The sequence below is a fragment of the Myotis yumanensis genome, unplaced genomic scaffold, assembly GCF_028538775.1.
Source record: "Myotis yumanensis isolate MYYU_CA2020_CCGP unplaced genomic scaffold, mMyoYum1.0.hap1 SCAF_2, whole genome shotgun sequence".
Classification (NCBI taxonomy): domain Eukaryota; kingdom Metazoa; phylum Chordata; class Mammalia; order Chiroptera; family Vespertilionidae; genus Myotis; species Myotis yumanensis.
Window position 1 is genome coordinate 169,357,631 of NW_027223753.1, and position 27,865 is coordinate 169,385,495.

Consider the following 27,865-nt stretch of genomic DNA (forward strand, 5'->3'; position numbering starts at 1 on the left):
GATGGGAAATGAGGAAGAGGAGGCGTTAAAATCCTCAGAGAAGACTACTAGTAAGTCATGTATACAACACTCATCACTTCATACAGCTACAATGTGTTAAACAATTTTCTGACTTTATTAGAATAACTTATTGGGTTTTAACATCAAAACCCAGTTCTATATTCATAAAAGTCCTGCCTTTTATTAGTGGTATAAAGAGCTCACCCTCATGGACCTGAGTTTTTTTATCTGGAAAATAAGGATGATAGTCAGACCTATTTCACAGGGTTCTGGTAAGAATTTAAAAAAAAGATTGTGGGCTCATGTAGGTCAGCACTGACACAGAAGAACTTGTTCGTTGCCTCATGGTTTCTAGGCAGAGGGCAAACTTGTGAGGGAAGATGAAAGGCAAAAGAATAGGCCAATACATCATGATAAACTTAGAAGATATTAACACATACAGTAGGTGCAGAAAACTTGGGAACACACAAAACAAGAACTTGACCTGGTCAATTTGAGTCAAGGACTTCACCTTCAGTTCTCTATACCTTGGAGCACATGCTGACCAGCCTCCTTTCCCCTTCAGGCTAAAGCAGAAATCCTCCTCTTAATGAGAAGTGGGGACTGCTTTTTTTGTTGTGTTGAGAAAAGTCCTTTTGTTCTCTTCTCCACTAAGTTTCTCAACACTCTGAATTCACAATTTCCATGAGATTGTGGCCTCTTCTTTGTCTTTTTTAAAAAATGGGACTCTGTTCAAACACATTCCAAACCTTCTCTGTTTCATATTAATAGATAAAATCTCTCCCCACAGACCAACACGTCTTGGGACTTTTAAATCCCTGTAAGCTTTTTCCCCACCCCGATCTTGAGTACCCATCAGAGATGGTCTAGGTTTGGAAATCAACAAACATCTCATCATCACAAACACCAAAACTGAGTCTGCTTCCTGTATAACAGGCAAATGGGAGTGAAGCTAAAAAAAAAAATTGTAGAGGGTTATGAGTCTGGGAATCAAGCAATTTAGACTCTGTCCCCAGTCTGTCACTAACTTTTCTCTCCAGGCCTGGAGGTCTACATTTGCATTTGGACAAAGGGCAACATTGGGCCATATGGCTTATGAGAGTTCTTTTTATCTCTGCCAGCGGGAGATTCTAAAATACTTTAATGGGCTGGTACAGAGAGCCAACAATCTACCTATGGAAAAGAAAAAAGGATGAGATAATGGAATACAAAATAGATGAAGATGAAAGGAGTTTAAAAGGAGATAATAAAGCAAGTGCTTCCAGTGTGCCTGATGCTAGTCTTCATCTTTGAACAATCACTTTAAAACTTTCAAGATGGTCACACTGGTATCTAATTTGGTGGTTCTTTGAGAGGTACAAGATAAACTAGGGCATGTTCAGGAAGGACAAACAGATAGATACAAGACTCATAACTATGATGAGAAACAGTTGAAATAGGGATGAATAGACTAAACAAAAAAAGAGGTTTTAAAAAAATGTATCATCAGAGGCATTCTCTTTTTTTTCCATTTTGGAATTCCATCAGAAGTAGGTATTTATTTATTTATTTTTATTTCATTTTTTAATTGTTATTGTTGAAAGTATTACAAATATCTCCTCCTCTTTTTCCCCCTCCCCCTCCCAAATCCGGTTCCCACCCTGCCCCAGGCCTTCACCACCCTATTGTCTATGTTCATGGGCAATGCATATCTTATATAATAAAACCCTAATATGCAAATCAACCAAACAGCAGAATGACCGGTCATTATGATGCGCACTGACTACCACGGGGCAGACGCTCAACGCAGGAGCTGCCCCAGTCGGGGTAAGCTCCTGCGTTGAGCGTCTGCCCCCTGAGAGGGAGGCAACCAGGGGTGGAGGCAATAGGGTGTGGGGGTGGCTGGCCAATGGGTAGCGTCAGGCCGCCAGCCAAGGTGGGTGCCTGAGGGGGCTCCCCGATCATCCCACCCGCCAGTCGCCCCACAGATGGCCCTGATTGCCAGCCAGGCCTAGGGACCCTACCCTATATATTGGGAACAGTCTCTTAGACTTAAAAATTAATCTGGCAAGGCTACTCTAACACTGAAAAAATAGGATGATGCAGCGATGACATGCATGCATTCTGGCTTGCACATTTTGTGGTCTGCTCTGATTCTGACACTTATAACTGTGTGACAAAGCCAGTTACTTAACTTCTCTCTTCTTTCCCCCATAAGATGGGGGAAAATGGTATTACTGCCTCAGAAGGATCATGTTATGTACTACTTTTTATAATTAGGGCAAAAAAATGTAGCTGCTCATACAACAGAAAGATGCCTTTCACCTGTATGAAAAGTATGGTCACTGGTGCATGCAGCGTCCTGGATTGCAAGAGGGATGTCCAACTGCCAGTTTAGGCCCGACATCCCCTGAGGGGTCCTGGATTGCGAGAGGACGCAGGCTGGGCTGAGGGACCCTCCCCCCCGTGCACGAATTTTGTGCACCGGGCCTCTAGTATGCATGTAAGTTCTTTGCTTAATCTCTTCCCGTCCCCGCAGCCCTTCCCTCTGAGATTCCTCAGTCTGTTGCATGTTTCCATGCCTCTGGTTCTGCTTTGTTCATCAGTATATTGTGTTCATTAGATTCCAGATATAAGTGAGATCATATGATATTTGTCTTTCTCTGACTAGCTTATTTTGCTTAGCATAATCATCTCCAGGTCCTTCCATGCTGTCTCAAAGGGTAATTGCTCCTTCTCTTTTATAGCTGCATAGTATTCCAGTGAGTAAATGTACTAGTTTTTTGTTTTTTTTTTTATCCATTCATCTACTGATGGGCACTTAGGCTGTTTCCAGATCTTAGCTATTGTAAATTGTGCTGCTATGAACATAGGGATACATATGTAAATTCTTTCTGATGGGTGTTTCAAGATTCTTAAGATATATTCCTAGAATTGGGATCACTGGGTCAAATGGGAGTTCCATTTTTAACTTTTTGAGGAAAACCCACACTGTTTTCCATAGTGGCTATACCCGTCTGCGTTCCCACCAGCACTGAGACAGTTATTCTTTTTTTGTTTGTTTTGTTAATCCTCACCAAGGATATTTTTTCCATTGATTTTTAGAGAGAGTGGAAGAGAGGGGACAGATAGAGAGAGAGAAAGAAACAATGATGTGAGAGAGAGATACATCGATTAGCTACCTCCTGCACATGCCCCGACTGGGGCTGGGGATCGAGCCTGCAACCGAGGTACATGCCCTTGACCAGAATTGAACCCACAACCCTTTAGTTTGCGGCCTGATGCTCTAACTACTGAACAAACTAGCTAGGGTGAGACAGTTATTCTTGATCTTAATGGCACCAAGCAATTGAAGAGCTAGGACCAAGTAACAGAAGTTACAGAGAACAAGATCTGGGTTCAAACCCAAAGACTTCCCTAACCCTGACATCTGTTCAGATACAATAAGGAACCCCAGAAGAAAGTCTTTGAGCATGAGTCAGACAAATGCTTACTTAACAGGGAGGTTTCATTTAGTGTTCAAGCATTAAAGCGATGTTGAAATAGATAACATGTAACATGTTTTCCAATTCAGGCTTAATAAGACTCCATGGTCTTATAAAATGAAAATTTGTCGTATGTCCACAGATGGTAGATCATTAAAGACTTTTTCATTGGAAAAAAAAACATACAGTTCTCTCTCTGTCCTGCTTCTTAATTCTGGTTAATGTAATCTTAGACCAGGGTTCCCAGCACCCTCTCTATAAGTAACTCACATAATGCAAAAAAGGAAAGAGGGAAAAAAAATACCAAGGCCTTAAAACACACACAGGAACACACAGGAACAGAATATTTAGCAGTAACAATATCCACATGTATGATCTGCATCAGTCTTCTGATTTCTGACTCAAGTGTCTCTGAGATAATATCTAAAAAGAATTTACTTGTGGTTACAGAGTACCAATGAGAGTTTTAAATTAAATGTAAAATAAGTTATCAGACTATCCATACTTAAGAATTGAAAGTGGGTGTACTTCTTTTAGTAAGTACATCATGATATACTCAGAAAACCCAATTTCATTTACAGAGTGTCTGCAGGGCGATTTTAATTAGCTTCAATTAATTGTGTGCTATTCAGAGGCTTGTGTGAAAACCTGACTACCACATTCCATACTATAGTTCAGTTCTGAAACCTTTTGCCAATGTCCATTTGCACATTGGGTTGCTAGGGAGTCTTCCCAGGACTTCATGTTTAGTCTATTTAACATTAAATATTGCTAAAGAATATTTAAGGGATCATTTTATTTGGCCCCTCCTCTCTGAAATCCCTCCTTTGCTCTCTATTTGGGAGAGGTAGGAGTGGCTGCTACTCCTGGGAAGGAGAGGAGTGGAAATCCGTACAGGCTGACCAAAGTTGGGGTGGAGGGAGCACATGTTTATTCCCTGGTGTTTGACTGGGGTAGGGCACGTGTTATCACAACCATTTCTATCCTGTTATGCCCAACTTTCCTGGTCCTTTAACTAGAGAAGCATGCTTTTGTTGGCTCCCATTGGCATTTCCAGGTGGCAGGCTTCTCCAGCATCCAAGCTGGTATATATACAAGAGACAAAAAGAAGGAAATTTACCACTATGTTCAAGTGCCGGGTCCCTGGCCAGGCTGTCTTCTTGCCACTTTTCAGTCTTCCTGTGCTTGCCTGTGATAGTTTGTCCAGTGTTTTTAGGTGTACCTAAGGGGAGGTAGGGGAGAAATGAGTTTACCATCTTGTTCACATCCAGAAGTCTTCATGTAGATTCTTCAAATCATCTTTAAATTATAATGACGATGGTGCATACAAGTTGAGTGGACTTGATCTTAAAGCTCTGGATTAACATTGATACCAATGCTTAATTGCCCAAAGCTACAGAAAAGCCTTTCTGACCTCTAATAAAAATCTCTAGTCAACTTTCACTACCGTTAATGCAAACCTAAGTAGATCACCTGGACTGTGCCATGGTGGATGTCAAGCTGTTAAGAATATTCTTTCCTACTCCTGCTTCAGAGGTTCAAATGTCCCAGCACTTCTGCTGAGCTGCCACCAGTTGCCCTTTCACTTGTTTATAGGTCCACTGAGGAGTTCCTTCTGGAACACCGTGATTTAACTCCACACATAAATGAGTAGTTGTTCATCCTGTAACATTTTCCCAATAGGATACTTAATACAGTTTTACCTACTATGTTATAGATGGGAAACCAATTAAGGTAGGATTTAGAATAAGAAAAACAAATTCTCCTAATTAATGATTCCCTTTTCCTTTTCCCATTGTCCCAGAACAAATATGACATTCCCATAATCAATACCTCCTATGTCCCAGGTCATTATGTGTGAGTCTTTGACCTAAACTTCATTCTTGACTGACTTCACTGTTTGAGTCTACTCTTGGTACTAACTCAATAGGTTCATTGAATTTGAATTGTCATTGCTCCTAGAGCATAAGTTTGTACCTATGACACTCCTCATAATTAGGTATTTAAAAATGCTGTTCTGTGTACTTGATCATACATTTTTTTAGGAGGGCTGGAATGACAGCTTTGTTTATTTCTTCTTCATTGTCTACCCTACCCTGTCATTGACCATTCATAACACAAGGCCCTTTAAATTCTACAGACCCTTAGATGTTTGCTTTCCGAATCAGTAGCCTTATAAAACTCTACTCGTGGGTGATTCCAAAAACAGTTCTGGACCCTACAAGTCCATACCAGTAAATTGGCTTTGTTTTTTTCATTCTTTAAAAAAAAAATTGCTCTTTATTGTTGAAAGTATTGCAGATGCCCCCCTTCTTCCCCCATTGGCCCCTCCACCCCCATTTTTTTAAGAGAGCTCTTTCATGGGGCTACCAGGTTTATAAGTCAACTAGTGGCCCGGTGCATGGATTCGTGCACATTGAAAGGAAATTAATTAGAAGAAATATTTTAATATCACTATTCGTCCTTTCTCTATAAAAGAAGTATCAGAGATGAAAGAAAATCAGTAAAATGTATATGAAAATAATATATAAATTGATTAATAAATAACATGATATAACAACAACAAAGACATGATATAAAAACAAAAACATGATATAAAAACAACATTGATAAAAACAATGACTGAAAAATTGATTAAACTTACTCTAATATCTCCCTGTATATCACAGTAAGAGTAAAAACACTTTCAGAGTGCTTGACTAATTTCCCTTGTAATGAAGTATTTATAACTTTAACTTTAACATCACACACTCTTCGAACTCCAGAGAAAGCAACATATAACTGACCATGTCTGAAAATGGGTTCAGGTAGGAATATTCCTACTCTGTCTAGAGTTTGTCCTTGTAATTTATTAATAGTCATTGCAAATGCTGGCATCACAGGAAACGGTCTTCGAATTAATTTAAATGGGAGGCCAGTGTCAGATGGGGACAAATATTGCACATGTGCGAGTCAACATTTATTTTTAAATTGCCAGTGCATCAGTTGGACGGTTAGATGGACGTATAGTCGGTCACTTAGCCTTTTATATATAGAGATGTAAGAATACTAACATTAAGTTGTGTGGGATATATTGAAAACAGTATTTAGGTAAGAAATTAGGAAACTGTGGCCATAATTCTTTCTTATTTTTAATCCTTATCTGAGGACATGTTTTCTGTTGATTTCTAGAGAGAGGGAGGGATGGAGGGAGGGAGAGAGAGAGAAACATCAATTGACTGACTCCCTTACACATCCTGACTGGGGATGAACCTGCACCCTGGGTATGTGTCCTGACTGGGAATCAAACCAACAGCTTCGGTGTATGGGCCAATGCTCCAACCAGCTGAGCCACACTGACCAGGGCAACTGTGGCTCAGATTCTATCTATGTCACTCACTCTGGCTTTACAATGATGATGACCCTTTCTTGGTCTCAGTATCTTCCTTTATAACATGAGGTCATTAGAATATATAACCTTGAAAGTCTCTACTGGCTTTCATATATTTTCATGTTTGACATAATATTTCTTTTGATAAACAAAGTTGTTAAATTTTACTAAACTATGAAACTCTCAGCAATTGAATTGTTTGCACCTCAATTTAGTCTTAATAAATCTTTACCTACATGTTTGATATAGAGACGCTAGAATGATAGGCTTGGACAATATAAAATATTGAATATATTGGAGAAGAAAGCCAAATAGGTAAGCCCTTTGCAATCATAGAAATAGATTTTTGTAGCAGTGTCAGTGGCCTGAAGAAATGTGTTGATCTCATCACTTAATTCAAAAACTGTATCTCTCTTCTCTGACTTCAGTGTTAAAAAACAACAAAAAACAAAAAACAACAACTTACTACACAGTTCTGCAGACTCCCCTCCAAAATGATGTAAGCTAATGGCTTAGATTCAATTTTATTCAAAATCTTCATTATTTTCTGTAATGCTAAATCAAGGTCAAGATGTAAGTTATTAACACCGGCTGTTCTCTATGAATAAAAAGCACTTCATGTATTGGCAAAGTTGTGACTTCTTATTTGAAATGCACTTTTTTTTTTTTTTTTTTTTTTTTTTGCTGCTGCAAAACCAAAACCAAAACAAAAAAACAGTGGTCTGTTACCAATTTTGATTTCAACACATCTTGTTCTGACACATCTATGTTCTGATTCACACAATATCGTGCATTAAGCCAGAACACCAAAGTCTGCATGGGCTTTGGTGGGAAATAAACAAGAAGTGATTCTCTACTTCTCCCTTGCATATGCTCCAATTGTGCAGATATTGTTCTTTCATGGTGTATCCAGCTATAAATCAAAATATCATTATATCTAACTATGTGATAGTAATTGTTCTTTCCTGTTGTAATATATTATGCGATATCCTGCGGAGTCATTTGAAAATAAAATTTTGCCAAAAGTTCATTCTTTCTTTCCAATCATTATATGTGATATTCGTTTTGAGACTACTTTTGTAAACTTCTAGCCAATAGTATTTAATGTGATTATTTTTGCTATAAGGAGTGTAACTTTGAAAAATGCCCTTTTTTTAAAACCAATTATTTTTAGTTCTAGTGTTTGTTACTATTTTAGTCTCTACTAATGGGCTTCAGTGAATCACTAAGGAACCATGCATCTTTTTTTTTTTTTTTTTTTTTTTTAGTAAATGGACTTGTAACAAAACATAGCAATGATAATAAAATCATAAACTTAATAATAGCAAACAACATGTGAATGATATGAAGTAAGCAAGATTAAATGCACCTTGATAACTGAATGGTGGTGGACAGGAAACACCCAGTGAAGTTCAGCAAAGGGTTCTATGACCTTAAGAATGTCATGATTATTAAGAGCACAACTGGGATTTCTACGAAAATCATGATTAAATCTACATTTCAAATTAATATACCTGAATCAAATCACTTTTAAGTCTGAAACTATTGTCATTCCATATAATGAGCCACAAATGATTGACATCTTTTCAGAAACACTGATCTGGAAAGTAAATGAGATGGGATTTTATTCCCCTCAGCAAATTAACATCTCTGTGAAGCAAGGTTAAGCCGTAGGGGTATTATGAGGAGTTCAATATGTCAGGGGCCTAGAAAAACACCTGGTTTATAGCATAAGCACTCAGTGAAGAGTAATTGTTGTTGCTATTACATTATTGTCATTACTATTTTTCTAATGGACTATTCATTAATTCATCTCACATCTTCCTTAAGTGAACTAAGAAGAATTGTGACAATTGTTCTTTTCAGGCCTCATCTCTTAATTTTAAATTTTTAGTATAAGATTAACTCTATGCTAGCGTTATATAAAACATAAATGGAACACAGTCTGATTACAAAACAATAGACTGATTCCAAAGATCTTTAAAAAAGTCTTTAACTTGTTTGAAATTTAGTTTTCCTTTCTGTAAAATGGGAATACTACTGATATTTACTCTATCTGTAGAACAAATTTACTATAAGATTGAAGAAAGCATTTTGAAAATGTTCAAGTTCTATACAAAGGTAATGTAAAAGCAAAGTGATTTTTATTTATACAAGAATATGTATAGTTTATAAAGAATATGTATAGTTTGTACCTGATAAGATTACTTTTATTATATATTAATAACATTTTTCTTTTTTTATATACCACATTAAATTACTCATTTTTATCTGAACAATGACAATTGCATATTGTCATGAAGTTTATTAATATGACCTGAAATTATTTTCCAAATCTTTTCAAGCTTACAGAAATCAAATATAGGTTATGCAGACACAAGAGAGCATATGTGGAGGTTTCTTTTTGTCCTTGACAATTTTAAGATCTCTGGCTTCCTTTAATAAGTTCCAGACCCATGCATACCTTTATCCCTGGGGGTAGGCAGTGGGGAGTGAAAGCTGTTGCTTAAAACAACACTTGGAACAGGAATTGTTTGATAAGACCAATGGTTAGAATATCTGCAGCTTCTTGTTTTGAATTCCTATAATAACATCAGCTTCCAAAGATTATCTGGCAATTTGTGGGAAATCTAGCAGCAATAAAAATTGGACAATCAAGAGAGATTTTCTTGAGATGGCACATGAGGTAGTAAGAAATGAAAGAATGTGAATGTGGAAGGTCTGAGTTGGCCCCATAGTATAGTAAGTGTTTTGTTTTGTTTTTAAATATATTTTTATTGATTTCAGAGAAGAAGGGAGAGGGAAAGAGAGAGATATAAGTATCACTATTGAGAGAGAATCATTGATTGGCTGCCTCCTGCACGCCTCCTACTGGGGATTGAGCCTGCAACCCAGGCATGTGCCTTGAACAGGAATCAACTGTGACCTCCTGGTTCATAGATCGGTGCTCAGCCACTAAGCCATATCAGCAGGGTGGTCTTGTTACTTGTTAAGTCATAACAGGGATGATCATGGGGCTGAAGTTATGTCAGTGCTATTCCTTCTTAGCGGTGCTTTTTTCTTTCTTTTTTTAAATCAATAGCTATTTGTTTTATGAGTCAGACTCTATTGACTTCTTTATTGAACTGTACATGAGAAGACAGCACCATTACTTCTGATATTTAAATGTATGGAAATAATTGTGTTATTAAAATCAGATCAATATCTTCCTTAAGTCATGCAGCACATCAAGGACTTACATAATATGTCTCAGCACTCTGCTTCCTGAACTGGTTCTCTTTGCATTTGAGTGGTGAGAATTACAATGGGTATACAGATAATCACCTCTCATGTTTGTGTCATGCTTGGAAATGTGTGAAGTACGTTCACACACACACACATCCTCACTTCCTTGTGAGAGCCCTATGGGAAAGCTGAGGTTTCATGGTTTGTCCACTCAGACACTGAGAAAATGGCAGAGCAGTAGAGTTTTCTGGCTCTAAGGCCAATGTTCTTGCCTACATGTCACAGCTGCTGTCTGTTTAGATTTGAAGAGTTCTTTGTAGCCACAAAGCTATAAATTCTCAGTTTCCATTTTAAGGCCCTCATCATGCCACTGTTCATGTCTTTTTTTTTTTTTTTTTTTTTAAGATATTTTTATTGCTTTCAGAGAAGAAGGGAGAGGGAGAGAGAGATAGAAACATCAATGATGAGAGTCATTGATCGGCTGCCTCCTGCACGCCCCCCAGCAGGGACCCAGCCTGCAACCCAAGCATGTGCCCTTGACCGGGATTGAACCCGGGACCCTTCAGTCCACAGGCCGACGCTCTATCCACTAAGCCAAACCAGCTAGGGCCTGTTTTATGTCTTTATCTTTTCTGACATGTGGTATTTTCAAGCTACAGATTATAATTCAGTCATTTTTCCCTTTCTTTAAGAGATGGGAGCTTTTGGCCCCGCTGTGTGTCTGTTCTCATTGGACTCTGATAGCATGGGAAAGGCTAAGTGGGAGGATAACATTTTCAGTAAGCAGTAGCACAGTGGCACAGGTCAATGTGGGGTCACCCAAAAGCTTGTCCCATCTGAAGTGGACTGCACACCCCCTCTTTCTTTCTTGAGCCCTCTGGGTAACATAATACTCCTGATTGTCCCTATCACATAAAGGAAATGAGAGTTGTATAGACCTAGATTATTTGTCCAGTTCTCGATGTATGTTAGTGTTCCGTTTCTAAACATTCTATTTGTGCTTGGTGTAAACATTGAAGGACATTGCTGGATTTCATTCTCTGATCCAATAAAGGACTACGTGATTTTCAGAATCTAAGATAGCACATTGAAAGAAATGGTTCACAATTACCCATGTTTTTTGTTGGCATTGGTTTGTTTTTGTTTTGGCCTTCTATGCACTATTTACATGTCTTTCCCTTGAGTTGTCATAAATCAGAATTGTTTTTTTAATTTTCTCCTAAGTTGACATATTTTCATGGACTTGGTGCTCTCTCTTATTGTGGTTCATTATGTGGCCCAAGGGAGATTTCAACCAAATCTGTGCTCTTAAACTTTTGGATGGGACATGTTGTTCTTTCACACTGGAAAATTATAAGCAAAATGTTAAATACTGTATCATTTTGAGGGGGAAATCTTTATGTTTTATGGATTTTGAGAGAGTTTGGTTTTGATACACAGTTCAATATCAAGTCCTTATGTATAGTTTTGTAACTTTGGGCAAGTTATTTCATGTCTTTAAGAATCAGTTTTGTCATCTGGAAAATGAGTATAATAAGTCTCAGTTTTCCTGTTTGATAAATGAGCAACTTCTAGAAGTATGATGAGGATTAAATGAGCTAATTCATATAAAGTGCTTAGGTATGTCTGGCAAGTCATAAGCACTAAGCACTCATTAACTTTCCTATTAAAGCTAATGGATCACACTTTGGGAAATCCTGGTTCTATTTTTTTTAGTAAGTTTTCAAAATTGTGATAGTCGTTAGGGTTGGCTTGGCTGTGGCAGCATTGTCTTCATATAAGCAAATGATTGTGGATGATCAGTCAGGAAATCCAGATAAGTGTCCTGCTCATTCCCTTTTTGGGGGAATGACTTTGGACAAATCATTTTACATCTTTAAATATGATGTTCTTATGGTGAAGAAAAGTGGCATACTTATATGTGGGCTCCTTACTTTACAGGATTATCTAAAGGATATTTCTTTATATTGGTTGTGTAAGTACTTTGAAAATTGCAAAGGACTGCATACATGTGGCTTCTAGCTTTAAAAAATTACTATTTGGGGTTGGACAGAATATCAGAGGAACTCAGCACCCTACTGTTGTTGGTATATTGTACTGAGGCCCAGCTAAACTGTTATATCAGGACTATTAACATTGAGTCAGCCTTCCCAAGGCCACCACCATTGTCCCAGTGCTTATGGAACTATGCCTGGATACTGTGGAAATTATAGGGAAAATGTGAATCAGTGTGCTGGTTTACTTGGTTTCTAAATTTGGTTCACTGTTTCATAAATTAGGATCTGTCTAGAATTGTTCTTGTTGCCACCAGCAACCAGGGTCACAGAACTGAAGGGCATCAGATAGGCAAGATAAATGGAAAATAACTTCCCAAAGTAATTCCTTTTGCAAGAATCCCAAGGCTAGTTTCAGGGCTGAAGATAACTAAATGGGAAGCTCTAGGCTTGAGATTTCCTGCTTGCAACTGATAACAGATTTGGATATTGATGTGGACATACAACCATGCCTTTGAGGTCTTCTACTTATTTTCACAGTGTGCTCATAGTATCTTAGTGTGTAATGTTAGTATCTTTAGCAGTTTTCTGCTGTTGTGGCTCAATTTTTTTTTTCTCAAAGTTGATGTTGAGAATCGTGGACCATACATGAGGCTATGGTCCATGATTTTGCTTTCCAGGGTAGAAGGAATAGCATCAGTATTAGATTGCTCATTAGCATTTTCTGCAATGAAATGTATGTAGCTCCACAGTTACAGACGGTAGAATAGAGATTAACTTTCCAGATTAGCATATATATATATATATATATATATATATATATAATCAGGTTGTTGCCATTGTTCTGTACCAATGCTTCTGAAATTCAAAAAATTAATCTAAATTACTTGGTTTTTGTTACACCATTTTTCTTCTTGGTGCAATTTTTTTTTCTTAATCATATAAAAGGAACCATTTTAATTGAAGATTCATGTGATGAATTTTGCAAAACTTTACAAAAAAGTCCACCAGCTTTTCATGTATTGCCAAGGTATCTATGGTTAATCCTAATGATAATGACATTAAACCAAAACAAAACAAAGCAGACAAATGTTCCTTGTTCTTCAGTCACTTATTTTAATTCCCAAGCCCTATTACCTTCTCACCAGAGCCATTTACTGATCTTCTTGCTCTTCTGTATACCTTCCTGGATGACTTCAGCTTCTGGTTTTATCACAGTCCTTGATTTTGTCCAGCTACCAACCTCAGTGAATTTTATAAGCATGGCATTGAGAGTATGGAAAAACACTGCTTTGATAGTTTTTCTCTAATCTTCTCAAATTTCTTGATCTGATTTTGCCCTTACTAACTACCTTGTGGTTCTGAACTTCCCATGATGTCCTTCCCACCCATCTTTATTTACCTTTCTATCCAAACCAACCCCATGTCCTGTCTCTAGCCATCTACTTATATAGAGGCATATGGACATTTGCATTGCACTAAAGGTTGCAATCACTCTATTCTGTAACTTTCTATCTTGTCAAGCTTTGCAGTGCTCAAGCCTTGTTCTATGAACACTGCAAACAAAGGCCATACAACCATGCCTTTGAGGTCTTCTACTTATTTTCACAGTGTGCTCATAGTATCTTAGTGTGTAATGTTAGTATTCTTTAGCAGTTTTCTGCTGTTGTGGCTCAATATTTTTTTCTCAAAGTTGATGTTGAGAATCATTTATAGTCCTCAAATCTTTAATCCTTCATTCTCTGCATGACTTACCCCCCTACACTCATAAGGCAAGTTTTAATAAGGAAAAATATTTAGAGGGGCATGCTGGGAAAAAAGAAGACAAGTGCATGTATGAGACACTAAGATGGTGAAATTAGCAGGCATTTGTATCTTTTTATGGAGGGGAAAGTAAAGGTAAAAGAGGGGGATCAGAACTGACCCACAGACTTAGAGCCTGGGGAACCGATGGATTGTGATTCTACTAGTATGAATAAAAACAAGAAATACGAGAAAGGAAGTAGAGATGAAAGATGTGATTTTCCTTGGCTACTTCTGGTCCTCTTTGCCCTTTGTGAAAGTCTAATTATTTGTACTTAATTACCTTAAATAAAAGAGAAAATGTTATTGCTTGAAATGAATGAGCACATACCAGAAAAACTAAAAATATAATAAAATTAATAATAACAATAATAATAAAAGGGCACATACCAGAAAGGTTAAAGAGTTTAGGTCCTGGCTTCCAGAAAGAATAATCCTCTTAATAAGTTAGGTTGAAGGGCTCTAGTGTTAGATAACTAGAACAGCATTCTGCCTTTGGAAAAGTGCCATCAATCCTTTGCCCTTCCTCTTATTTTTAAAAATAGCCATGGAAGCGAGATGCATCAGGGCGTAATGGGAAAATTTTCTAGATTTTATGTCTTGCCTTAAGCACCAGCTATTTTGCTAAGCCCATTGTCTCCTCCAAGAGTTTTGCTAGTCAAAGACTGACAGAGATGGTTAGGAAGTGACATAAAACATGGGTGTTATTTTAGTAGCAACTTGCCCCGAATATCCCTCGTATACAATCTCAGCTGAAACATTTCCTCTTTGATAGAAATACAGCATGGCTAAGACCTACTGGAAAAATATTTTTAGTTCAGCACCTGGCTGCACATCCCAAATGACACGTTAGTATAAACTGGATTCCAGGAGGTTCCAAAGCAAAGCTCAGGTTCCATGCTCTCTTCCCTTTTCCATGATGTTTTCTTTAGTATCTCAGCTTCTTTGTATCCCACCTGCCCCACGTCACAGAAATGCCAGAACCTAAGAAACAGATGATTTCCCAGCATGCTTTTGCTCTCATTCTGTCAGAATCTCTGCCCGACTGTGCACTCTTCGCAAACATCCTGCAGCGTCATTCTTTCCACAGTGATCCAAGTAGCCTATTTGTCAAAAGTCTGGCTCCTGTCACATTTCCTTTTGAACTTTTGTAGGTTAGTATTTTTTTAAAAAAACAACATTCTGGTCCCTAACCGGTTTGGCTCAGTGGATAGAGAGTCGGCCTGCGGACTGAAGGGTCCCAGGTTCGATTCCGGTCAAGGGCATGTACCTTGGTTGTGGGCACATCCCCAGTGGGGGGTGTGCAGGAGGCAGCTGATCAATGTTTCTCTCTCATCGATGTTTCTAACTCTCTATCCCTCCCTCTCCCTTCCTCTCTGTAAAAAATCAATAAAATATATTAAAAAAAAACATTCTGGGATAGTTTTATAGGATAGTGCTAAACACCCTTTATAAGCACTGAGATGCATCTTTCCCTAAGCTAAATGGTCATTTGCTCCGCACCTGTTGTAGCAGTGCTTTCTTCATTTTCTTCATCAGGCTGGGAATTAGCCTGGGGTGGACTGTTATATTATTTAATTAACTATGAATTTGGGGGAAGCATGACATTGAGAATATGGCTTCCTTGAGTAGTTCCTGTTAAGGTAACAAATGTGCTCACTTTGTGTTTCCACCTGGCAAGTGTGACTCTGAGAACCACCTCCGTCAATCTGAATGCTTTACACCAGACAAGAGGGCAGTCAGCATATGCAAGCTTCGTGCTGTCTCTTGGCAAACATTTTCTAGAAGGCAGATTTGTTTTCTCAAATCAGAATTAATAATACTAAAGCCAATACACCTAATTTTGAAATTACCTACTGCCTTTTAATTTATTTGTGGCTGATATTTATCTTCATTTGCTCAATTAAAAAAAGAAAACTAGCTTTAATATGTAATTCATTTATAGAACTAGCATCATACTAGTATAGTAAACATAACAGAATCCACATCTTAAAGGTTCATAGCTTTGAGAGGGGACAGACAGACACATATTTCAGTATTAAAAATAGTATGTGAGAAAGACTATGAGAGTACTGACCAGTAGCAGGTTACTGTGGGTGAGCCAAGGAAGACCTCTCTGGGAAGCTGACATTGAAGTTATGCTTTCAAATGAGAGAGGTCCCCAGACAGAAGACACAGGTTCGGGCCCTCCACACAAGAGGAGTAACCTGTGTAAAGACTCAGAGGTGTGATTAGAGAATCGAAGATGGCGGCATAGGTAAACACCGGAGACTGCCGCCGTGGACAACCACTTCAAAAATACAACTAAAAGTCGGAGCGGACATCAACCAGAACCACGGGAAGGCTGGCTGAGGAGAGTCTCTTCAACTAGAAGCAAAAACAACAGCATTCCGACGCTCAGCGGAGGCGCAGTGTGGAAAATTTACAGGTACGGCGGTGCGGTGGTGAGGGTGCGCGCGCAAAGCGGGCTGGCGGCTGAGGGCGCGATTGTCGTTTTCAATCAGGAGCGAATCTCAGACTCTGGGCTACAGATCCGGGCGAGTCTCTAGGGACCCAGACTCAAACGGGAGAAGCGGGACTGTCTGGCTACGGCTCCTCCGAGGTTTGCAGCGATTGCTGGGACAGAGAGGCAGAGCCCCTGGGGACGGACTGAGAGCGGCCATAGCTGCTCCCTCCCCCCGCCCTGTTGAGCCCGCCCCGCCCAACCCCCCCCCCCCCCACAACCATTTGCCGACCGCCTCAGGCAAGGGCTGGACTAGCACCTCCCCTGAGGACTGAAGTTTTCCCACAGCTGATTTCCACCGCCAGTCGGCCTGATGGTCAAATCCCTCTAGTGTTAACTACAACAATTAAGGCTTCGCTAGAACAAGACTGCGCACAGAGACCACAAGGGGGTGCACCAAGAAAGCATAAAAGATGCGGAGACAAAAAAACATGACAGAAATGGAGGATATGGAGCTAAGAATCGCAATTTTGAGGGCTTGCCATAAATTCGTGCAGAGCCTCACGAAAACTAATGAGACCCTCGATGCTACGATAAAGAAATTAGAAAGTAAGCATACACGGACTGAAATAAAGAATATTATACCCAATAGCAGACCAGAGGAGTGCAAGAATCAAACCAAAGATTCGACAAAAAACACCCAATTGGAAAAGCAAAATGAAAAAAGAATCCGAAAGTGTGAAGATAATGTAAGGAGCCTCTGGGACAGCTTTAAGCGGACTAATATCAGAGTCATTGGAGTCCCAGAAGATGAGAGACAGCAAGATATTGAAAACCTATTTCAAGAAATAATGGCAGAAAACTTCCCCCACCTGGAGAAAGAAATGGACTTACAGGTCCAAGAAGCGCAGAGAACCCCAAACAAAAGGAATCCAAAGAGGACCACACCAAGACACATCATCATTAAAATGCCAAGAGCAAAAGACAAAGAGAAAATCTTAAAAGCAGCAAGAGAAAGAGGCTCAATTACCTACAAGGGAATACCCATACGACTGTCAGCTGATTTCTCAACAGAAACTTTGCAGGCCAGAAGGGAATGGCAAGAAATATTCAAAGTGCTGAATACCAAGAACCTACAACCAAGATTACTTTATCCAGCAAAGCTATCATTCAGAATTGAAGGTCAGATAAAGAGCTTCACAGATAAGGAAAAACTAAAGGAGTTCATCACCGCCAAACCAGTATTATATGAAATGCTGAAAGGTATCCTTTAAGAAGAGGAAGAAGAAGAAAAAGGTAAAGATACAAATTATGAACAACAAATATGCATCTATCAACAAATGAATCTAAGAATCAAGTGAATAAATAACCTGATGTACAGAATGAACTGGTGACTATAATGAATCAGGGACATAGAAAGGGAATGGACTGACTATTCTTGGGGGGGAAAGGGGAATGGGAGATTCGGGAAGAGACTGGACAAAAATCATGCACCTATGGATGAACTCAGTGGGTGGGGAGTGAGGGTGGAGGGTGGGGTGGGAGCTGGAAGGAGGGGAGTTATGGGGGGAAAAAAGAGGAACAAATGTAATAATCTGAACAATAAAGATAAAAAAAAAAAAAGACTCAGAGGTGTTTAAGAGCTTGATGAGGAATTCTTCTGAGTGTATAGTCCATTTTCTAAGGTGATAGGTGGTACAGTGTTTTTGAATCTATAATATGCTCAGTGAGAACTGCAAAAATTATATCCATAAAATGTTAGTCTATTTACCTGATTAATATTTTGTTTTTAATAAGTACTTTTTTGTTTTTGTTAATCTTCACCTGAGGATATTTTTTCCATTGATTTTTAGAGAGAGTGCAAGGGAGGGAGGGAGGGCGAGAGAGAAAAAAATCAATATGAGAGAGAAACATCAATTGGTTGCCTCCTGCATGCTTCCTGACTTGGGGCAGGCGTGAACCTGCAACCCAGGTACTTGCCCTTGATCAGGAATCGGACCCGAGACCATTCAGTGACTGGGCCAGGGCTCAATAAGTACTTTACTTAACATGTTCTTTCAGTGCCTATTATCTGATAAACCCCCACAGGAAAAATGAATGGAAAGGAAACAAATAGCATCTTCTAAAGAAATTTCCAACTATTTGAGGTCATAGTGATATTTATTAAGGTAAGACACACGTTTGGCCTGATGCAAACAGAAATAAAAAAGATGCTGTTGGGGCACAAAGGAGGGAGCCGTTCTGAAGACTTACCCACAAGCCTTAGATACACCTATCTACAGAGAGGACTCATTGACTTCATATTCTTTCCACTTCATGGCACAGACACCAGACCACAAGCCTTTTCCTTCACCCACCACTGAGACTTTGCCAGGCCCAGAAAGCTTCCCCACACAGGCCCCCATTCATCATTTCTTCACTCTGTGACCGAAATGTGATGAGGTAGCGGGCAACACTAGAGCTAAATATGGGATTGAAAACCCCAATTGCACTAGGGTGGTAGCTTTGTGGTAGCTGAGTCTTTTTTAACAGACCTCACAAATTGGACACCCATCTCGTCCTGCCCAGATTCTTACAACTCCATGGGGTTGGGAAACCCCAGCCTGACAGCCAGCACTTGTCTCCCAGCTTCTGACGTGCTTCCCCTCACATGTCTCAAAGGTCTCCATGGCTTATTCCTATAAATTCTCTAGCCCTGCACTGACCAGAGACAGGAAGAGGGGAGGGAGGGCATGGGGCATAATGTAGCACAGCGGTTCTCAACCCGTGGGTCGCGACCCCTTTAGGGGTCGAACGACCCTTTCACAGGGGTCGCCTAAGACCATCGGAAAACACATATATAATTACATATTGTTTTTGTGATTAATCACTATGCTTTATTTATGTTCAATTTGTAAAAATGAAAATATATCCTGCATATCAGATATTTACATTATGATTCATAACAGTAGCAAAATTACAGTTATGAAGTAGCAACAAAAATAATTTTATGGTTGGGCATCACCACAACATGAAGAACTGTATTGAAGGGTCGCGGCATTAGGGAGGTTGAGAACCACTGATGTAGCATAATGTAAGCACCTTTTAGAGTCAGGATAGACCATCCACTGGTCCTGTCTCTGATTTGGAAAGCAGAAGCACAAGATCCCATGGAAAAAGATTGGCCTGGGAGCTTGGGGTTCATCCTGTGTTGCTCTTGTTTCAAAAGACTACTTTGGTAATTTTCATTAGCTTCAACATCTGATTCACTCGGTTGGAACCTTCTTTGGTAATTTTGTCTGAATGATGGTGGCAGAAATCCTAGGAGACAAAGAGTTAGATTAGAGCACATGGTTTGTGGAGCCCCGGGGACCTTGGGGAAGACTTTGAACAAATCCAGGTCTCGTTCTTGTACCTCCCACCCCACCACTCATACCCTCTGAGTATTTAGGATGGTGTAACTGTAACAAATTGAAGGATTATACAGGTGAGGATCAAGCCCTGCATGTTCCAGGTTCATTCCTGAATGAACCTACTCCAGAGACTGTTTTCCTGGCAGTGTATATGCAAAAATGCTACCTATAATTTTTCATATTAATAAAAATGAATTTCATTAATAAAGTTTCTTTTCCCCCCTCAGTTTCTTATTTTTTAAAAAGTAAGAAAATCTCCAAGCACAGGGATCTTTCTTTTTAGTCTTCTGATTGGCTTCATATGTTGTGTTAATTTTCACCCCAATACTTCAGTTCTCAAGTAGACACAGTTCTTATCTTTCCATCTCCAACTCTGACTCATTTTGTTTATAATCAGTCCAGTCACAAGGGAGACCCACATGTTTTTCTTACACATCAGCCGTGTAGAAAGAAGCACACACTTAGTTCACACGTATCACTTTTCAGGTCAGCAAAGAAATATGGAAATTTTGAGAACTTAATGAATAATTGGCTTTCTCTCCCTTTTTCCCAAGACATCTCAGAAGTTTCTCATGTGGTCCTGTACAGATATTTCACCCAGTGTTGCCAAGAGATTTTACCCAACAACAGGATTATCCAGATGTAATATTAGAGGTATTAATTTTCTGAGGAAATAACATTTTTTTGTGATTCAAAAAAAAGTGAAGGGGATATTCATTTTAAAGACCTCTTCTAAAATGGCTTTAACTTTTATGCTTATCATCAGGTGAGATTTTAGATCTATTGAAATAAAGATTATTTCCATGTGTTCCATATGGAATTTTATATTTGATCGCTGTTACATTTACCTTGAACTAAGTCAAATTGAAAATCTAGTACATACGTTTTGGAAAAGAAAAATTTTCACAGTGCAATCCTGCAATCCATGTGTTGAGGAGTCAAAAGGCAATTACTTTTACAAGCTTTTTAAAAACTTGGACAGGTGCTTTTATTTCTAATATTTGTTAATATGTGAAATATAATAAGGCATCTTACAGATTAGGTATCTGTGAAACTGTGGGGTGGTCACCTCTGCCTTTAATTTACAGTAATTAAGACAATTTTTGTCTTTGTCTTTGTCTTCTTTCTTTACTCCCTTGCAATATTTTCCCGAACTCATTTCCTACCCAAGGATCATCAACATCAAAACTAACAAAAGTGAACAAAAACTGGCATCATTATGAAATTTTATAGAACTGAATTTGGAATTATAAATCAATTCCTCATCAAATGAAGGGTAATGTAGATGGGTGGCATTGACCTTTTCCTAAATAATTTTATATTAAAACCAATGATGCAAATGTGTAAAAAGCAGGGATAGAATTTTAAAAAGTATTTTTATAGAGGTAAATTAGAGGGCTGAAAAATATGTGTGGGAAGGAATTTACTCTACATGCTGGCATTTGTAAGGCTGTGACTTGATGAGAGGAGCTGAACCTAACTGGGTCTGGATAGATGAGTGAGAATTTGCAGGATGGAGTATGTGCACAGGCTATCATTTGGGATGGCAGTTTACTTACTACTACTGATTTCTAACTGCTACTCAAGTTAAAACGTATGCTCCTTAACATATCCAACCTTCCCCACAAGCTGCCATGCTACTGGATAGTGGGGTCAGAGGTTGGGTATGGAGAGATAATAAGGTGCTAAAACAGGACATTGGGTTTGAGGAGTAATAGGAGGCAGTTGGGTCCAAGACATATTAGAAAAGTTAAGAGTCAGACAGATTTAGTTTGAAATTGGGGAATGACTAGTTGAAGATGACCTCAACATTTGTTACTTGGGTGATGCCATTGATAAAAATATACAGTTATAGAGTAACAGGTTTGGGGTTGAATTTAGTGAGGTCAGCTTTGGTAATTGTCTTTGTCTGTTCAGGCTGCTATAACAGAATACCATAGACTGGCCTATAAACAAAAACAAATTGATTTCTCCAAGGTCAAGCAAGACACTGACAGAAGCTGAGCCTGGTGAGAACCCATGTGCTGGATCTTGGATGCCCGTCTTTTGCCGTGTCCTCATGTAGCAGAAGGCGAAGAGAGCTCTCTGGGATCTCTTTTATAAGAGGATTAATTCCATCCTGGGAGGGTCCACCCACATGACCTAATCACCTTCTAAAGGTCACCCCTCCAAATACTGCCACATTGGAGATTAGGTTTCTACATAGGAATTTTGAGGGGACACAAACATTCAGTCTTCAGCAATAATGAAGAATGAATTGTATCTAAATCTTTCTAGTATACTTTACTCAATAGAACATTCCCATCTCCCTTTGCTTGTCCATTAAAAAGTATTACCCTGAAAATTTGCAAACCAGACTACACATAGTATTAATCTTGTAAAATTACTGGTAATATATAAAACTGTGGATTTTTAGATTTGAGACCTAAATTAAGGAGGAACTTATTAACAAAATAAAGGTACATCAGATTTTTATGATCTATGTTAATGAATGGAAGGGGGCATTTGCAAACATTAAATATAACAATAATTCAAAAGTCAATTTTGGTCGTAAACATTAGTATTTTCTCCCTTTAGGTTTTCTAATCTGTTTCAAACAAAGGGTTAAAAGTAATTGTTATTGAACAGTGAAAAATGTGCTACCACAGGGGGAAATGTAGCCAGTTCCCCTAAGAGTAATAATTCTAAAGAGCCATTTGTTTACAAGGAGTGTGCTTAATCTATTAGACTGCGTGGAGCTGCAAATGGTTAGATAACTTGTGCCTGAACAAGTCAAGCAATTGGGAAATCAGTAATTTTTCTGCTGACAACACCGTTCCTCATTTAAAAGCTTGCATGTTTAACCATAATATAGCCAGAGATTTATAGCATCTCAGGGGTTAGCTATCCTTAAGTATGCCTTTATCAACAAACATTGGTATGTCATCATTTTGGCCTTCGTGGTTAACATCATGCTTACACTAAAAACTCTCAATGAAAAGAGCAGACATCACAAATGATTGCATCATTAGATAACACAGCTGTGATTCCTGAGTAATGCCTGTGCAGCAGAAAGAGCTCTGGGTTCTAGCTTCCTCTCCTCCCCAGGACATTCTGTGACCCCAGAAAAGTAATGGTTCTTCCTGGGGCCTCAGTTGTTATAGCTGTGAAAAGAGAGTTTCACCATAAGCATTTAAAATAAAGGGGAGGAGGGCATATGTAATCCTTTGAACAATAAAGATTTTTTCAAAAAAGAGAATAATCTAAAGTCTATCTTCCAAAGGTCCTTAAACAAAGCCTGCATATGCTCTCTAACATTTGGGATTAACATAATCCTATTTTTTTCTTCAAAAACTGCATAGTGCTTTTTTTTAAATCTCAATAAAAGTCATGAGAGAGATTAAATCCATTCAAGACTGAGGAGACTGCAGCTCAAAAGATTAGTACTGAGGCCTGTCCCCACAGCTTGTATATTTTGCATTATTTTATATTGTACTAGAGTCCTGACGCACAAAATTTGTGCACAGTATGGTCCCTAGGCCTGGCCTGTGATCAGAGTCATCTTCCCCGGCTGCTGGCAGCCACCCCATCCCCCCTGCTGCCAGTTCCATGTTCACTATCCAGCCATCAGGGTCTGCAGGCTGGGGGCAGCTCCTACATTGAGCATCTGCCCCTGGTGGTCAGTGCGTGTCATAGCAACCGGTCGTTCTGCCGTTTGGTCGATTTGCATGTTACCCTTTTATTATATAGGGTCATTAATGGAAAAAGAAATAGAGTAAAGACATTTCATAAATTTGGCATATTATTATATATTAATTTTAAAACATTTATTGAGCTTTTAAAACCTCAAGACCGTTGGTCAGAATAATAATTATTCATTTACTCAGTTGACATTTGGCTTTTATAGAGTTTTTACCTTTGGGTTTCCCTTCCTTTCTGATACGTCTTTAGGACTAAGACTAAAAAAAGGTTAGTCTTCTGTCCAAGAGATGGGAAAAAATGAAGACAAATCTTCTGAATAAATTAGACAAGGCTATTTATGTTTTAAATGATGTTAAATGCTCTTTAACTGCTGTTTTAAATGATGGCAAAAGTTGGTTTAAAAAATCATTAGGGCCGAAGCCGGTTTGGCTCAGTGGATAGAGCATCAGCCTGCGGACTGAAGGGTCCCGGGTTCGATTCCAGTCAAGGGCATGTGCCTTGGTTGCGGGCATATCCCCAGTGGGAGATGTGCAGGAGGCAGCGGATCGATGTTTCTAGCTCTCTATCTCTCTCCCTTCCTCTCTGTAAAAAATCAATAAAATATATTTAAAAAAAAAATAAAAATAAAAAATCATTAGGTTAATTGTCATTCATTTTCCTAGTAGCAGAGACCTCTTATTTTTGTCATCTTCCTATTCTGATGAAGTTAGTTTGAAGATGAAGTTTGTTAGTTATAAACACATCGAAGAGGTTTTGGTGCAAGATAAAGAAAGCAAGTTGTGAGGAATTATTCATGAACAGTAGCTGTAGCCACAGTATCCACAATATATACAGTGTACCCAGTCCACTTGTTGGAGTCCTTACCTCATAGGTTGATTCCAACAAATCCTGACTCTGCCCTTTACTCGCTGTTTGACCTGGGTTAAATCACTGAGGGAAGTCACTGCTCTTCAAATTGCCCTCTCGTGGATCACTCAAGTTGTTTAGACAAACACCTTTTGGATTTGTGACAACTTTCTTCCCCCCAAAATAGTGAGCACAGAGCACATGGCATTGGCTCTTAACCTATTACTTGTTACTCTAATGAAAACATTCAAATTCTCATTTTAAAAATCTGGCCAAGTTTGTGGTTATTTGTTCACTTTTTAAACAAGCTAGTTAGTTACTTTGTCTGAACATATTACAGGCCCAGTGGGAGTCACAAAACAAGATTCTCTTATATGGAGCCCAACATTGCTCTTGGGTGCAATTGGCAAAGGGGTAAAAAGGTTTGATGTTAATCCGAAGTGTTTCTGGAAGGCGAAACAGTACATGATTTGAAAATGGAGTGGACTTCTATGGGTCCCTGGGGAATTTTTATACTCAGTTAATTTTAGAGAGGACTTTTATTTAGAGCTGCTTTTATGCCTGGATGGGGCAGGCCTTGCTGCAATTACACATTTTTAGAAGGGAGGATTCTTTGATGACAGATGTAATTTCTACCCCCTCATTTTCTCTTTAAAAGATTACCATTTAAAAATCCTTTGAAAATGGTTTGATCCTTTTTGCACATGCAGATTTTTTTCCCAGTCTCCAGGGGATTTATGCAGACTGTAGTTTTTAGTGGAAAAGAACACCCCAGGGGGTCGAGTCCTCTCCTCACCCCAAATAGAAAGGGATGGGTTTTGCTCCTTTGATGTGGGTGAGGCACACCTCCTCCCCAACACTTCTCATGACTTTAGTGTTTCCTGCTGTTTGTTTGCCCTTCCCTGTGAGCGTCCCTTTCCCTGTCTGTACCTTAAAATACCTAAGATGTTTTTCATTTCTCAGCCCAAATGTGATCTTGGATCAATTAGCTTGAAGAAGGAAGATTGTGAATTCTTTTTATAATTGGGCTTTCAAGATTTTAGGAAAATCAATTTTATAATAAGGGAAAGACCCAGACACCTTGGTTAGTTTCTTGGTTTTGATGACTTTAGGTGAATACATGCACATTCCATGATTCTCTGCATTATGGGATTCATGCATTATGCGATATAATGCATGAATCCCATACACAGAGAAACAATAAAATTTCAATTTTTGTTTTAAAAAATGTGTATGGATAATCTCTTCCTGAGAGGGATTCTCCCTGTCCACTTACTATTTATATTAGTAGTGGTAATTATTCCTTCTTGAGCATTTATTCTATGCAGAACACCCTGCTAAGGCCATATGCTTCATAAACTCATTTATTCCTCATAAGAATTCTAAGGCTATTTTTCCATTGATTTTTAGAGAAAGTGGAAGGGAGGGGCTAGACACACAGAGAGAAAGATTGATGTGAAAGACATATTGATTGGTTGCCTCCCACAAGAGGTTCTGGGTTGGGGATCAAGCCTGCAACCTAGGTAAGTGCCCTTTGACTGAAATCAAATCTGGGACCCTTCAGTCTGGGGCCAACGCTCTATTCACTGAGCAAACCAGCAAGGGCGCCAAACTGGCTGGGGCTATTCTCTTTTTATAGATGAGGAAACCAAAACTACCTTTTGCATATTCATATGATCAGGAGAAGGTAATTTCAGGACTTGCATCCAGGTTTGTCCCACAACACTGTCAATGTTTGAGACATGAGTTTGTATAGCCTCTTCAAGCTGAATGCTTTGTCTCATGTCTCAAACCCTTTAGCAATTCAGAACATATTGTACCCCATGAATTAACATTTTATTAGGATGAGTAGCCAGGTATTATAATATTGTCTTTCCTATCATCCTGGTCCTATCATTGACTCTGGATCACTTTGATTTTTTTGCAGTTCATATTATAATTTGTTTAAATTCTAATGTAGAGTTGGTTTAGAGTAAACATAATGCAGTGCAGTGTGGTAATACCCAGGGCAGGCAGAGAAACAGTGCTAGTGGGTGTACCTGAGTGCCTCTCCTCTAGACTAGAATGATGGGATTCCAAAGTCCTTGGTTCTCTCAGGACTGAAGAGAAAAGTTAAACTGGATGGTACTTCACCTTAGGAATCAGAGTCATTCCCCTGAAAAAATTTGAAGGCCCTTTTTTCTTTTTCAAATCATTTTTTCTCTTTCCATTTATGTTCAATGTCAGGTTTTTAAACATGTAACATACAACTAAATATAGGAAGCCATTTATTGTGGGGTCAGTGGTAATATGAAGCTATGTTTTTACATATTGTTATAATCCAAAGTAAGAAAAATCAGATAATAAAATCTTAGACTTTTATTTGAATGTACAATACTTACAATAGTCTCTATTTATTTCTAGTCTTTCATGTGTCAAAGTGATTTACATACATGAACTTAAAATAATAATAAGAGATGTCACACACATATAAATGCTTTATAGTTTACAGTTTGATTTATATTTATTAGACTATTTGATAATTTCCATAGCTCTATGAAAAAGACAGGAACGTATATGCTTTTCCTGTTATGGAGGAAACTCAAGAAACTGAGGCACAGATATCCCGTTGTTTGCTTAGATTGACTTGTAAGCATTTGTGTAATTGGGTGTAAATGTCACTGTAATTTAAACCCTGAACTTCTTTTGAAGTAAATTATTATCTGTGTAGGAATGAAACATCAGCATGTTGCTTTTTTTTTTTAATTAAGAGGTTCTAGAAGGTGTATGTAAATCCAACAGAGGGGAAGGCCATTATTTTCATTTCATGCTCCCTTATTTCTCAGCACAGACATGTTCTGGATAAGTGTTTTGTTTTGTTTTTAATGATTTTCCCTTCAAGTTTTGTAGAGACCATTTATAGTGGGGGTAGAAAAATTGATCAAATTTCACTTATTATTTTCCAGATTTGTCAAAAACATCATCTGAGGACAATGAGGTAAAAATTAAAACTCTTAACCATGACACCCAGGTCCTTCACACAAACGTAGCCTTGTTTACATTGCAGCCTCATTGCTTGCTGCTTATGCCCAAGTCTTATTCTGTAGCTCTAATCAAAATAGGATTGGCCTCACTTGAATTTTCCATGCTCAATTATGGATCTGTGGTTTGATCTATACCCTTCTTTTTGCCCATCAGGCTTCAGCACCACCCTCTTAACTGACAGATTGCACAGCCACTTTCCAAACTCATCATTGCCTGTGAATTCTCTTACTATTCATTTTTTCTGCCTTAACTATAAATGTAATGTATAATCTGCCTTTCTTGACTGCATTATAATAACAGTGAAGTTATTTATTTAATATTTTTATAGTTTAAGCAATATCCTAAGTACTTTTCATATATAATTTAAATGAATGGCCTGCCGTAAATCCCTGAAATTGCTATTACTATCCTCCTTCCCCACTGTAGATGAGAAAACTGGGCACTAGGCCATGTTGCTAGTAAATGATAGAAAGTATTTTCAATTCAGATTTACCTGCTTTAAAGCCAAGGCTTTTTAACATTAAAACATACTACCTGAAGTCAGTGGATTAAGAAAGAGGAGGTTCAGTGTCTTATTCATTTTTGTAGACCAGTTCTTAAACCCATGTATGGTGTTGGTGGAG

At 38.5% G+C, this 27,865-nt stretch overlaps 1 protein-coding gene across 1 annotated transcript in view; it reads left to right on the forward strand.

Annotated features, from left to right (window-relative positions):
• The window catches only part of P3H2 (prolyl 3-hydroxylase 2), a 162,857-nt gene that overhangs the window by 11,768 nt on the left and 123,224 nt on the right, over positions 1-27,865 (forward strand). The window lies entirely within an intron of this gene.